The 15393-nt window shown below is 37.3% G+C and overlaps 1 protein-coding gene across 1 annotated transcript in view; it reads right to left on the bottom strand.

The window, feature by feature from the left end:
* Nucleotides 1-15393, bottom strand: part of SCEL (sciellin) — a 151673-nt gene that overhangs the window by 93551 nt on the left and 42729 nt on the right. The gene's annotated exons all lie outside the window — the stretch shown is intronic.

Raw genomic sequence — 15393 nt, 5'->3', positions numbered from 1 at the left:
GTCATTAAAAAGGATGCCTGGGAATAAGAATTCACTCTTGCAGTGCTAAATAAATACCATCATTAAGGAATCTAAGATGCTCAGCTTCAACAGCTCACTTTTATTGCAGTAATTTACTAGGTTTTCCTTATGACATAGCAGTATACTACATACTTAGCTAGGATGTTCATAATGATTCAAATATTGAGACAAACCTCTGGCTGTTGCTATGATACAGCACTCATTTTATATTCCCATTTAGGTTAGAAGAACATTTGCTCTGCTGTTTACTACAAAAAAGGCAAGACAAAAAAAAATCTGTGTTTTATCTCCTCTCCTATTTAAGGATGACTTAAAATGACTCACAATACCTCTCACCCTGCCTTTTGTTAGAACTACAGGGCTGAGACATCACACTGGATAACAGCATTGTGTGTCCCAGCTTATTGCTTTTAATCTAATTACTATAACATTGAAAATTAATAAAAAATATTGCATGTGGGCTCATATGAAGCAATTTACATCTCTGATAAGGAAATAGCCCAGAAACAGTAACTGATAGTTCTAATCCCAATCTGAGATTTAAAAGGAGCTAGTAAATGGAAGAATCATGTTGATGGCAGGTGTGAAGCTTGCCTTGGAGATATTTTGTTGGCATTGCAGATGAAGTGGAAAAATTAACAAGGAGAAAATTATTGAGTGGAGAAGATAAATAAGGATCAGCTAAGGTGCTGCTCTTTTCTTCTTTTTTTCACTTTCCTTATAATTGCATTTGAAGTTTTTGCCCTGTGGTTTCAAGTAGTATCTGGTACTGGCTCTCCTGTATCTCAGAATACTTCATGCCCTAGACGGGGCTGAAGGGACCTCTGAGCTCATCTGGTCCAACCCCCTTCTAAAGCTGGTTTACCTAGAGCAGGCTTCACATGATTGTGACCAGGAGTTGGTTTATATGTGTCCAGAGAAAGAGACTCCACAACCTCTCTGGGCAGCCTGTTCCACTGGTCTGTCAACCTCAGTGTAAAGAAACTTTTCCTCATATTCCCATGGATCTTCCTGTGTTTCAGTTTGCACCCCTTGCCCCTTGTCCTGTCACAGCACCACTGAAAAGAACCTGGCTCCACATTTTCAGGCCTTAAGATATTTATATACATGAATAAGATCCCCTCTTCAGTAATTTCTACAGGCTACACAGGCCCAGCTCTCTCATAACAAAATTGCTCTAATCCTCTAAAATAACTTTCCACTGGATCCTCTTCTGTTCCTTTTGTTTCTTGTACCAGGAAGCCACACAATGGGCACACTACTCCAGATTTAGCCTCACCAGGGCTAAGCAGAGGGGCAGAATCATCTCCTTCATCCTTCTGGCAAAGCTCTTCCTACTGCACCCCAGGATACCACTGGCCTTCTTAGCCACCGGAGCACACTGCTGGCTCATGGAGAGTTCATTGTTCACCAGGACCCCCAGGTCCTTCTCCACAAAGCTGCTTTCCAGGACATATTTTCCTGCAGCTATTTTATGGCAGGATGGATTGTTTTGTCTGTTCCTGAGATGGTGATGGAGCTGCTTTACCCTGGAAAATTTTGTTTCTTCCCATACAATCTTTGGTTCCACCTGAGGAGTATATGCCTACAACGATATGGTGTCATTCTGACTTTGCTGTGCTTTACATCCTTTCCTTCTTCCATGGAATACCCTTGCCTCTTTTGCTTTTTTCTACAATTTGAGAGACTCTGGTGGGTAAAAAGAGATAAGCAACATGGTTGTCCAGACCATCACAGGAATGAAAAAGTCTGAAGTAGACCAGTGGCCATAGAGAGGAATGAGGGAGTTTTTACAGCACCTCATACCTCTTTTCCCTTGCTATCTACTGGTCCTGTCATTTCCACCACCTTCCTAGAAGCCTGCTTCTCTGGAAGAACTTGTCACTGTCACAAGATTTGAGTTAATTTTGGTCCTTAGCCAGAAGGGAAGTGATGGATTTGGAGATAAGGGAGCAAAAGGTCTAACAAGCATCACAGTGGAGAGAGGTCAGGGCTGATCATGTAATTGCCCTGATTATATGGTGGGCATATGCAACTTCAAATTCCCTGTTGGATGGGGCTTAATTCATGGATTATATTGGCAGGAGGCACTGTGGGTGCCTGTGATAAGCTCAACTGGAGGGGATTTTGTGGTGATTGTTGGAGCTCTTTGTGTAAATACAGAATTGAGTATTTCAACAAGAGCATTAACCAATATGCAAGAGGACACATAAAATACATAGGAAATAATCCTAGGCAGTGGGTGAAGACTTTTGTAAGTGTAGCAGTGCAGCTACATGTCATATGTTCATACTTTCAGAGCAAAGGTGCTGTCTAAAATGGGGAAATTTCTGGTGTGACTATTCTGGCGTAACAGAATTATCAATGAGTTGTTACACTAGTTGGATTATATCCCACCATAAATGCACCAGTGAATTTTCCTGTGCAAACAAGCCTTGTAGAGGTAAGTACAGTGTCTTTCATTACTTCCTGATGAAAGACTAAAATATAAAAAGAACAGCATGCACAATCTGCCCTTTGAGAGGAAAAATGCAATTCTGAGTGTCCATCTTCCTCCCAGGCAAACACAAAGGAGATGAAGGCAAGCCTCTTGTACATGTGTTTTCGTGTTCTCTGCCCCTCATTTAATTAATGCACAACATTGAGGAAGAACTAAATCCTGCTTGTTTTACTCAGGCAAGTGATGCCATTGACTTGAATTAAGCTACCTGCAGGATTAGAAGTAGAAAGATTAAGACCTCAGAGCAGCAAATTCATTTCACTCTGTTTTCAAATGCAAATAGTCGCCTCTCAATTGTCAGTTTGATTCATCTGTTGCTTGTTTAGCACAATGAGGCTCTGATTCTGCTCCCTGATTGTGTCTCCTAGGCTGCTCTCCACCACAAACATACTCAGCTTGCATCGAATAATTGGGATAGAAGTGGAACAGCAAGTCCTCTGCAATTTTTGAAATATATACCAATGTATATTAACTCATAAATATATCTCAAACTACACAGAAAAACTTTCTCATAGATAATTTGTTCCGCTAGTTGAATCCCTGAGCTTTCAGATTGCAACATGGTTTTATACCTCTTTTATCTGTTATTTGGACAAGCTTTTTCTCACTTCTTGACCCCTCTGTAATGCTGAGGGAGAGACACTGACTTGACAGGAAGCATGGGAAGTCTCAGAATTATCTTACAACAGATGCCACTATTCCATGAAATCACTTTATAGCTGCTTTCATTAGAATGTCTTCAGCAAGGTAAATAAATGACTCGATAATAACTCATCTGTAACCAAGACCATATTCTGATCTGAAATGCAATTTTAATATGTTACCTGTCATTTTGACATATATAGTAGTTATTTCAGATGGGGCACTGCTGACAGATTACTGTTGCTTTTTATTTAAATAATTTGAAAAATCCAGTACAGGAGACTGTTCCTGTGTTTATCAGAAACCTCACCATATCTTGAACCGAATTATTCCTGATTGTACAATGCATCCCTTTACCTCTACAGCTGTGCTGAATTTTCCAGAGCTTCTTTTCAATCATTTATTTGATTTGAAAACATAAAACTATGTTCTACCATTCTACAAAAAAAAAAAAAGGTAAAACCCAAATAAACCCCATTAGGTCAATGTTATAATTTCTTTAATTTTATTTTAAAGAAATTAAAATTGACATTATGTATCACTGAAAATTATTATGAAAGGAAAACAGTAATATATTTTGAGGTTATATGTCATACCAAGGTGTTGAGTTGCAAAGAGAAACTAAAAAATGAGAAAAAACAGGACAAGGATACAGCTTAGCAGAGCACATTTAAATGTTGGGACTGATTTAAGAAAATATGATCCATTTGTCTTCATTTATAGTGTCTCAAAATTCTATTTTAAAAATCCCCATGCTTTATTTTAAGCAGTTTTAACTTTGTGGCAAGGATCACTGTGTGAATCTTTGCTGCTTACATGAAAATATTCAGCTTTGTGAATTTTTTTTGAAAAATGGTGCTCATTAGAAGCAACATATTTATGTAGCCCCCAGAAACTTAGGTGCTTTACTGAGTGTTTAGACAGCAGGCTAGCAGCTGCATTTGCCTTCTTTGATTCCTGGGTGTGGACCACTTCTACCTACAATTCTAACTGAGGAGCAAAAGCTCAAAATTTGGCACACTTCTCTGAATAAATATTTCAGGTCTTATTTCTTGAAGCTTTAATGTTGTTGATTTGTTTTTTTAATGTCTTGCCAGTTCAAACCTTCTTGCTTTGGCTTTATCATTGCATCGTCCCAAATTGGCAGTAAGACTCATTTGAGGGAAAGGTGCCTTAGAATATAGAAGTTTAGGATGCCAAATCCTGATCAAATTTAATAAAAAATGTAGGAAAAAAAACCAATCAATTACCTGGCAATTCTGATTTTGCAGCAAGAAATACCCTGGATAAATTTATAGTTCAATTGCAAAGTCAAATATGTGATCTGGCTTTAAAAAGAAGAGGCTCCTGAAGGGAGCAGTAACAAATATGGTGAAATTGGGATTTGAGTTTTTTATTTAACATGTTGTACTGGTTTTGGATGGGATAGAATTAATTTTCTTCATGGTAGTTGGTATGGGGCTATGGATTTGGATTTCTGATGGAAACAAGATTGATAACATGATGTTTTAGTTGTTGCTGGGCAGTGCTCACACAGAGCTGAGAACTTCTCTGCTCCTCACCCCACCCCACCAGCCAGGAGGCTGGGGGTGCAGGACATGTTGGGAAGGGACAGAACTGGGACAGCTGATCCTGACTGAACCAAGGGATGTACATCCCTTACTGACTGGTGTCATGCTCAGCATATAAAGCTGGGGGGAAAGAAGAAAAAGGGGAACATTTGGAGTGATGGCATTTGTCATCCCAAGTCATCATTTTGTGTGGTGAAGCCCTGCTTCCCTGGGGATGGCTGAGCACCTGCCTGTCCATGGGAAGTGTTGAATGAATTCCTTGCTTTGCTTTCCTTACATTTTGTCTTCTGCTTTACCTGTTAAACTATCCTTATTCCAACTCATGAGTTTTCTCACTTTTATTCTTTTGATTCTCTCCCTCATCCTGCAGGTGGGGGAGTGAGTGAGTAGCTGTGTGGGGGTGAGTTGCCTGCTGGGGTTAAACCACAATATATTACAAAGTTCAGAAAGATGTTTGACACAATAATACAGCAGATTAATGAATAGTGAGGTAAAAATTAGGCACTTGCTTTCATTCTTCAGAGAACTATTCAGACTGATAACAGACAGCAGTTAACCACACTTATTACAAGGTCATGGTGCAGACAAAGGCTTATAAATGAGTTAAATGAAAAATAAATTATTTTCCTGGTGATATTTCACAGAAATACTACAACAACACCAATTATGTGCTAAAACAAAGACATGTTTAATGCTGGAAGATACCCAACCAAGTCTTTACTGTATTGCAACAAACATTTTGCAGGTAAAATGGGCTGTAAATGAAACATTAATTTCAATACATTAGTTCTTTAATCGTAGACTTCCTAGAGGTCTGGCATGGGTCAAAAGATTTAAAAAGTGCTGGAGTTCACTAATATTAAATGTAGACCCAGACAATTGACTTTACCAATATATGGCAAACCTGCATTACATTTGGTAATAACTAGATTGTAAGTAGATCTTGGATAGTAATAAATTGCATTTAGAGGGTGGTGGTCAACAGGTCAGAGTTCTGATGGACTCCCTATTTAGCCCATAGCTCAGAATGTCTGAAAGCAATATTATGGCACCTCGGTTCTGCACAGGCTGCCTTGCCTTATATTGAAATATATGCATATGTTTTTAGAAACGGCTTGGATTTTGTTGCTTTAACTATTTGTCAATGCAATGACAGAATATGTTTGAAATAGAATGGCAAAAAGCAATGTTACTCCTTTCAGAATGATGCTTAACTTCCATTTTGCATAAAATAATTCTCATAAAAGTCAGAGATGATCAGTGTAAGACTAGTCCATAGAAGGAACTTAGAGGCCTGAAAGTCAGGTCATGAAGTAATGTGATGTAATAAAACATCTCCTGAGAATGATCTGCATTGTCACAGAAAAGGGAGATGTCTCAGAATGGAATTGAAAACAGCCAGCATGCTAAGCAGGCAAGTGTCTAGACTTAACTAAGAAATCCCACTGCTCAAGCTCAGGTTCTTTTGCTCTGAATAATGTTCTCTTGGAAATATAGATTCACATTATTTATTTCAATGAACTTTGTGTGACCGCAAATGACTTTTTAAAGTGATGGCACTTTAGGTGACACCACTGTCACTACTCAACAAGACTCATACTTACCTGACTGCTAAAAGTAAAATCATGTCAGCCTTAGAGCACAATAGCCAGATTTTGAACCTTCAATAATTATTATTGGCATTTCTGTGTTGTAGTGTTACTTTCTCTGCTATTTTCTTGCTTCCCAAACCTTTGAACTTTCAGGTTTGACATGGGGCAGGATAGAGCCTGTTGTTAAGACATTGCCATGAAATGAATAGATTCTACCTCCTTCAAACACAACACTGAATCAGTCACACAGGTTGGGTGGACAACAAATCTTCTAGGTTAGTGTGAAAAGAACGATTTCTTTCTTCTAGCTCTCTTCAGCAAGAAAGGAAATGTTTTCAATGAGGTTTTAAGAGAAGCCTGCTTCATGATATTTGTTGGAACTACTCCAAAAGCTCTTTTGATGTGCAAGTTGTGTGTTACTGGATATGCGAAGGACAAGAGAACCCATTTTTAGGGTCTCTAAGTAAGGGAAGTTCTGGGAAGGGAAGTTCTGGGAAGGGAAGTTCCGGGAAGGGAAGGGAAGTTCCGGGAAGGGAAGTTCCGGGAAGGGAAGTTCCGGGAAGGGAAGGGAAGTTCCGGGAAGGGAAGTTCCGGGAAGGGAAGGGAAGTTCCGGGAAGGGAAGTTCTGGGAAGGGAAGGGAAGTTCTGGGAAGGGAAGGGAAGTTCTGGGAAGGGAAGGGAAGTTCTGGGAAGGGAAGGGAAGTTCCGGGAAGGGAAGGGAAGGGAAGTTCCGGGAAGGGAAGGGAAGGGAAGGGAAGGGAAGGGAAGGGAAGGGAAGGGAAGGGAAGGGAAGGGAAGATGAAGAGTTGGTCACAATTTGGAAATGGGATATTAATGAAAATTATTTTCTAAAAACAAATTTTGTGTTGTCGCTATTAATTCTCCCTTTCTTAATATCTCAAGGTTAATGAAACAAGTGACTAAGTAGGGAATAAGCTCATGCAGTATGCCAATTTTTAGAACACAGTTTTGAAGACATGCTTTCCCTCAGAAAAGGAGAATTTATTATTGAACCCACAATGTAATGCCATTTTAGATGCTTTATAGTATAAGCTGCATCCACATCAGGTTGGTAGGTATGACACAAACCTTTTGGAAGGCTGCTTCATTATGAAAAACTTTCTGTAGGACTGCTTGGATTCATGCTTTTGGTTTCATACTTTAAAAATTAAGTACTCTCATTGTTTCAGGACTTTTCAACTAAGAACAAAATAAGCAGCATGGAAAACAATTGGGTTTGTTTTATGAGCAAAGAAAGGAGAATCCCATGGGACTCACAGGAGGTGCTAAGGCAGGGCGAGTTAGCTGGGAGCATCCTCCTGGTTGATGTGCATGGTAACAGTTTTTACCACCACGACCAAACCTCTTCATTCCCATGTGTTTCCTAGGGGAGCATCTGCTGGACCCAGAGAGGAAAGCCAGGCATTACCAGAGCTGTACTCAGCACAGTGCTGTCACCTGCATGGTCAAGTCTGTAGAAATATCATACAGCCAGTTTCTGTGCTCAGCAGCTGGAAAAGCCCATGTTTTCGTGATTGATCATTATTTCCTTCCTTGTGCTCACAGTTGTACATGGATGCCATCATGATTGATAGCATTTACAGCTATGCAGATAAAAAAGTCAAATACCTGGATTATTATTTAATATAATTGTAATTCATAATGATTTATATAATATTTGCAATTCAGTACTCTTGCTTTAGATTTCTGTTTCTTATTTCATGAAATAAGTCTATCAATCATAGTAATTATATACCACTATTTCAGTTCTGAAAGAAAATCTTGGGACTGTAATTTTAACAATTTCTGTGACAGACAAACATTAATTTATTCACAGCATGAATAGCAACCTGGGAGAATGATTGAGGCCTTCAGAGTAAAAATTGTAAAATAAACTACCCAATTCCTGTGCCTTTTCCAAACATGTTAATGTCAAAAAGTATTTAAATATTTTTGTATGGATGATTATTCATAATATTTTATATGAGTATGGTCTGTGCTTCTGTATTCATTTTTGGCTGAAACAGCACACCAGAACCCCATGTAGACATGATTCATCAGTTTACTGTGCTAAGAAAATAATAAATGCTAAGTAATTTGTATTATTTAAATGTATATCTATATATATGCTGTAGTTAAAAAAACATAAGCTAAAAAGCTCCATGTGGTACTCCATAGAAATTACCTGTGTTTTAAAATAATTTCAAATGAGAAAATACAGAGACCATCTCGTTTAACTTCACTCATTTGCAAACAGTCTTTAGGCACTGTGTTACAACTTACACATTAAATTAGTCTTTAAAATATTCATAGATCTAAATTAGGTATTTGAAATAATTTCCATTTTGAGTCTTAATGTGAATATTGAAATCCCAAGGAAAGACAGAACTTGCATATTTAAAACATATTTCAAATTTACTGATAACTTCTTAAAAGTGCAGTAATCTTGGAACTTCAACTACAAGCAAAGTGTTTAAAAATATGACCTACATTTTAGAAGAGAAATTATGAATAGATGGTTAGTTGGTTTAGAGATTAATCCTGTGGACGTTTTTGTCTCTCAGTTACAAAGAAGTTCTCTGTCTTACTTACTGTCTGCATTGAATCAATAAAAAAAAAAGAAAATAGTTATTATATTTTTATACAAATTTTAAATTCAAGTTGCCGGCGAAAAATGAGGAATTATTACATGGGTTTCATCAAAGCCCTCTGAAAATGGGAAACACAGGTTATGCTACATGGACCAGTTATGGTACAAAATACATGTGCACAAATGACCACTTTTGTAAGAATGTCTACATCAACTATGAAATTCCAAATGATCTCATAGCCCAAATAGATTTTTAGGTCTATGCAGAACATTTCAGCTGAGTTTTAAAACTAGTTTTGTCAGGTTTGGCAGGAAAATATTTTAAATTGGGTATTCAAACTTAAACTTTTGCTGTAAAACATGATGCAGAGTACTGACAGAAAGACATCTTCAAGTTTTGAAAAAGATGCTGAAAATAAATTGGAAATTATTTAGGTTACCTTGCCCACACACTATGTTAATTCAAGGTGATTTTGTTGCATAAACATCATGTCAGAAAAAAATACACCATGCAACTGTTTCATTATTAATGGTGGAAAACTTTACAAAAAACCCACAGGGCAAAATCTGACAAACTAGATGAGATAAGGGTGACAATTCATTTCCCCAAGTGATGGGCAGATGAGGTTTTAGACAACGGTACCTTTCAGGAAGATGGATAAGAGCAAGATGTGACAATTATCTATTTATTAAACTTCCAACTTCTCAACAAAGATATGCCTTCCCCCCCACCTCTTACCCAAAGACCTCATTCTTCGCATTCTTATAGTTTTTGATTAAATAGTTTTAGCAGTGGTCTTTAATACATCTTAGAAATGCTTTGTAATAAATCTGAGTGTGAAAAAGAATCTTAGTTTTTCATTACATCAGAATTTTCATTTTGTTACCCTCATGCTGGTACACTTAGCTCCATCAAGGATCTTGACAGGGTGGCCTCTAGTTGCAAGCTTGACTAAAGCACAGATATCGCATCTGCTTATTTTACTGTGTTCCAAACTTGAATGGACTGGCAATGAAGTAATTGCTGACATATGAGCTCAGTACATAGGGATGTGGGCATTCTCTCTCAGGCACTGTGGTCCACATTATGTGGTCTCAGGTTGCAGGGAGTAAGAGTGCTTGCAAATTACACCTCCCACTCTGCCTGGAACAAGGAATTTTGCAGCAATAGTGCCTTCCCAGAGAAAACTATTGATGCTGTAATTTTTATTCATTTGTCTCCAGGATGCTTGCAAAAACTCTCCAAGGGAATCATTAACAGATTGCAGAAATTAGCTGTCACTTTAAAAGATCCTCCTTCCTCTACTTCTCCTCTGTGGGGACCAATGATTTTCATTCCAGAAGATCAGCTTTTTAGCTGCACTTCATGCAAAATTCTCACTAAAGATAAATGAATGTAAATACGATTCATGAATATAAGCTACTGTTTTTATGTTTTCATTTGGGTTTGTTTTATTTGACCAGGGGGTGCCACATGCAGCAAGTCTTATTTCAATAACATGATTCAGCTTCTCTGCTGAAACTTGGCTCAGATTTTCAGAGATTTAAAACATAAAATATAAATATGTACCATCTTGTAGATATAATTTCTGCTTTTTTCCATTATTAATGTGATTCCTAGAGACAGGTACAAGCTATTCAGCTGCCAAGTCATTAATGAAGTCCTGCTATCTAATTAATCAGAAAAAAGTAGCTATGGGAATGGCAAAGCTATAAAGGTGTACTCTGAAACATTCTCTGTTCCTAAGCTTTGGCATTGTCACAAAATACCTAATACAAGGACTCCTAAGGCAAATCCTTAACCAGCAAGGTAATTCTAACCTAGCATCAGGGACTATGCTGGGATACAGGTCTGCTCACTCTCCTAGGTGGGTGTTGTGAGCCTTATCCTAAAAGGGGAGATACAGGTTTGAACTGCCTGAGGGACCCCAGAAATCTCTCAGCTCAGCTCTTGAACATTTTCTCACCCCAGCTGGTTACTTAAGGGCTACCTCCCACACCTTTTCCTTCTAACTGCTAATGCAATGATTATTCCAAGAGAATTATTGAAGATATTATTTAAATAGGGATGTTCCCAGGCTAGCAGGAATATGCCCTGTACACAGAATAATAAAACAGATAGAAGTCAAGGAGTGATACTAAGTAAACTATATTTTCTGGTCTATTCAACTCCAAGATGTAATAGCAAATAATTTATCTTAACATTATTGGATTCTAGTTTTCTTTAGAGTCTCCTTGTAGATAGGAGCTAGATAAATAAAAGGTGAAAGGGAATTATTTAATAGTTATTAGCACAACATAGTTTTAGATATTAAGGGCCACTCCCTTATCTAATCAGAAAAAAGTAGAAAAGAGCACAAATCCAGCTGGATGGAGACACATTTTATAATTTGAGGCTTTAACAGGTAAATATTAACTCATGTTAAAAAATACATAGAAAATGAAATATTCAATCAAAGTTTTTACTTTGCTCAGGTTCCTGAAGATAGGCCTACTTACTTTGCTCACTCTACTCAGCTACTGAAGAGCAGTCTCTTTGCAAGCTCTGTATTAAACTGCAGCCTTATTTACATTTTACAACATTTCTGGCAAATTAGATCTCAGGGTGGATGCTCGGCTCAGTCAAATATTTTTTGAGCATCTAGAAGGAACTCATCAACAGATGTTTTGCTCAGTCAAGCTTTTATCTCATGGTTCAATGTTCATGAAGCTTTTCATGAAGGATTTCTCATTAGAATGGATATTTGTATGTATGACATGTGTCCTCTAATCACAAGTGCAGTAAAGCATGTGTGAGAAAACTAATTTGTGGGCAGCAACTACTTGTTACTTCTGAGACTTTAATTAGGAAACAAAAATGACACCTTTTGATTTGAGTTGCCAGCATCATAGACAATCATGAATAGCAAGGCAGAAAATTTGGCAGTACCTTGGCTAACCTTGACTGATACAAGTTATGACTTATGCAAATTACGATGCTTATAAATAAACAACAGAAAAAAAGTAATTTCATCTAAAATTTAATTGCTTAAGACAGTTTATATAAATATAAATCACTGACAACCAAGAAGATATTAATAAAATAAAACCATGAGAAAGGAAAATGTTTTTTTGTTATGCAACAAAAACGTTTAACTAAACACACAAACCTTTATTTATAGCAGACAGAAATATCAACTCATTTCATATCCAAGTGATACTTGGATCATCAGAACATGTTAATCTGATATCAACATGGCACCTTTCTCCTAACAAATTTACAAACCACATATCACACCAGGAATGTGTGTATCATTTCACGCCAAGAACTCCCTAATCTGCTATGTCCCATCTCATAAACTGTGGAAATTATTCTGTAGGTGCTGCATGAGAGAATTCAAATTAATTCAGGCTGGATTGAGGCAGAATTATTGCAAGTATCAACATATTTTACACATACAGTTTGCAGTCTTTTACCTGCTGTAGCCTCCACAGGATCTTGAAAAAATTCCACCTGCTTTGACCAGATTACAGGAGCCAATCACATCTCCTTTGCACTGCATTCCAGTTAAAGCACCTCAATCTCTTACTAACAGGATATTCTGTTTAAACTGATTAAAAACTGTAAGAAAATATCTTTAATTTGAAGGGAAGAAAATAAAGCAACTTCTGGAACACATTAATCATTATTATTGCTACTACTGAACAAGTCCACAAAAACTTACCTTTTGCTTTAACTAAAGCTAAAATTCCTGTTTTGAAACTGCAGTGGGGAGGATCACAGGCAGGCTTGTAACGATAGAAGGTGGCAACATGCCACACTATTCTTTTGTTATCATTGGCAAGAGCACAATCATGTGCCCTTTAATCTTTGTTATTCAGCCTGCTGCTCATATGGATAACACAATCAACCACTTCTTTCAATCAAAGGAATAGGGACAGATTTGGTTGCACTGAGAGAGGTGCCAGGACCAGACTAAATTTGTGAAATCCAAATACTAGATACAAATTTAGAGCAATAAAAGATGTCTTTGTTTTGCTGCTAATTTACAAGATATCCATAGTGTGGCACAAATTATCTTCCTAGGTAATAACTTCAACATATTCATGTATTTTTTGCATGCATCACCAAATACAGCCTGTACTTACTGCATTATTAGTAGTAATATTGCTACAAATAGCAATACTCTTGAAAAGTTTCATGTATTCAGCCTTATGGATTTTTGTTTTGCAGTTTTCCTAGTGTTCAGTCCCATTTAACTCTGTTGTCTAATCCTAAAGAACTAGAAACCCTGGTAAATTCTACAAAATATTTTAAGATTGCCTGTCTGGTTTTCTGTCTCATCTGAGATTTTTTTAAAATAGTAGCATCTGAGCAATCGATAACTGCCAATGTAAAATCATGTTGACTTTTAAAAGGCAGCTAGAAATAGTTTCAGGCAATGGACAGGCCTCACTGATTCTGTGCTTCTACTACCTCCCTTTAAAGGATTATCATATTACATTATGTTATATTATATTATATTATATTATATTATATTATATTATATTATATTATAGTCATTAAATTATATTATGAAAAGAGGATTAGGGTTAGATTCAGGGGAAGGGCTTAAGTAGAACAGAGTTCAGACTTTGATGCAGAGGGCCTGAATTTAGAGCAGTGAACTGCTATCCTAAAAAAAGCTGCATATTTTAAACCCTGCTCTTTTGTGCATGAAATCCCATGCATTCACGTGGGGTTCACAGTCCAGACCCTTATGGTGACAGTATAGTGCTTCCAATAGTGTGTGTCTCTATGTATCAACCTTTCAGATGGAGCCTTTAAGATGTAGAAGGCCCATGGTTTTTTTCCCTTGTGTGCCTGAGATCAGAGATGCTGTGGCATGCTACTGTCCAGCAATTAAGCAGTGGAATTACTCAGGGTGCCAGAGGTGAGATGGTGCTGTGCAGTTGATGGGAATAAGTCACTTTCACAGGAGTGAAAAGACAGTCATACAAAGGCACACACAAAAAAGATGTTTTCCACACTGCAGATTAGACAGGTATGGCCACTAAGGACCTAGAAAATCTGACTCTTCTTACAGAGCAGGCAGTTAATTAGATAGGAAACTTGTCTTTTTCATAAGGACTTAACCACCAGTACAGTTTTCCTTTACATAGATCTTTAATTAAAAAACTATACAGTCGCCTCCAGCCATGGATTACTGAGTTGTCATCTTCTTCCCCATTTTTGGCTGCAGTATATCCTGGTTTCAAGAAGAATGGAGGCACCACTCCCCAGACAAACTAAGACACTTTGACAGGGGTGAAGATGTCCTCATGAAAGGACCTATATGCAAATGAATCACCTCAGGCTGGAGAAGACAGGAGCTCAGGTTTCCCATTTCTTTTGTACATGTTGCAGTGATGAGCCTTCAGTGAAAAAAGGGCACTGTTGTGCCCATTGTGTTTTTTGATAATGAAAACACTGACCTTTGTTCACACCTCAATACACTTTGTGTGGATTGAGTTTGACTAAAATGCTTGAATGCTTGGGTTTCTGTAAGGGACTTAAAGAGTTTAGTGACCTCACAGTCTAGCGTCTCAATTAGATAGGGAGTGTAAAGACACAGACGTCATGTAACTTCTGGGTAGCACATTTTTTAAAGAGCTCTTGTATCATCAGATTTCACTCAGGTCTTGTTAGGAGCTGTGCAAGTCTTGGGAAAATGCAATCACAATTGTCCATGGCACTGATTATGAGTTACAAGTATTATTTCTACATACATAATAGATATGCTTGTATTTAGAATATATTTAGAGTATTTTTCTTGTAAGGAAAGAAAACTTGTTCTCCCTTCAGATCTTTCACAAAATGTAGTGGCATAGAGTTGATACAGAACAAAACAAACAAACAAACAAAAAGCAGTCAATGCACCATCATTTTCCTTACATATTCCAAAAATGAGAAAAAAGTCACTGATCTGTCAAATGTTAAACTTGAGCTTCAGAGACTTCACTAAGGAATGTAGCCTGTAGATCATTTTTCAGTTTTTGCACTTTATTTGATTGTTCTTTATTCACAAGTGTCAACACAAAAAATTATTAGCAACGATATACAGAAATTAGGTGTAAAAAGAATACCAGAATTGAAACACTACCATGTTGTGCATATGATCCTAATTATGATGTCATTATTTAAGGAAGGGTTTTGCTCATTAAAAAGTCTGCCATTGGAATTCAGCTAAAACATGTTTACAAAGAAAACCAATGGAACAAAACAGAATTCACAGATCCCATTCAATGCTAGTTACAAATGCATATACTTTATACAATCACAATTCAGTATTGTTCCATTTGGATTAACTGTGAATATGAAATGTTCATTATTTGGATATGCCAATCTTGATAGCTTTTGATAATAGATGATTTAAAACCTCAGCAAAATCTAAAACCTCACTGAAACCTTGTCTAGGTTATACCCTGTTTAAACACCCTCACACTGTCTACTGTACC

Source organism: Catharus ustulatus, chromosome 2, assembly GCF_009819885.2.
Source record: "Catharus ustulatus isolate bCatUst1 chromosome 2, bCatUst1.pri.v2, whole genome shotgun sequence".
NCBI classification, from domain to species: domain Eukaryota; kingdom Metazoa; phylum Chordata; class Aves; order Passeriformes; family Turdidae; genus Catharus; species Catharus ustulatus.
This window is presented reverse-complemented; position numbering and strand designations above follow the sequence as displayed.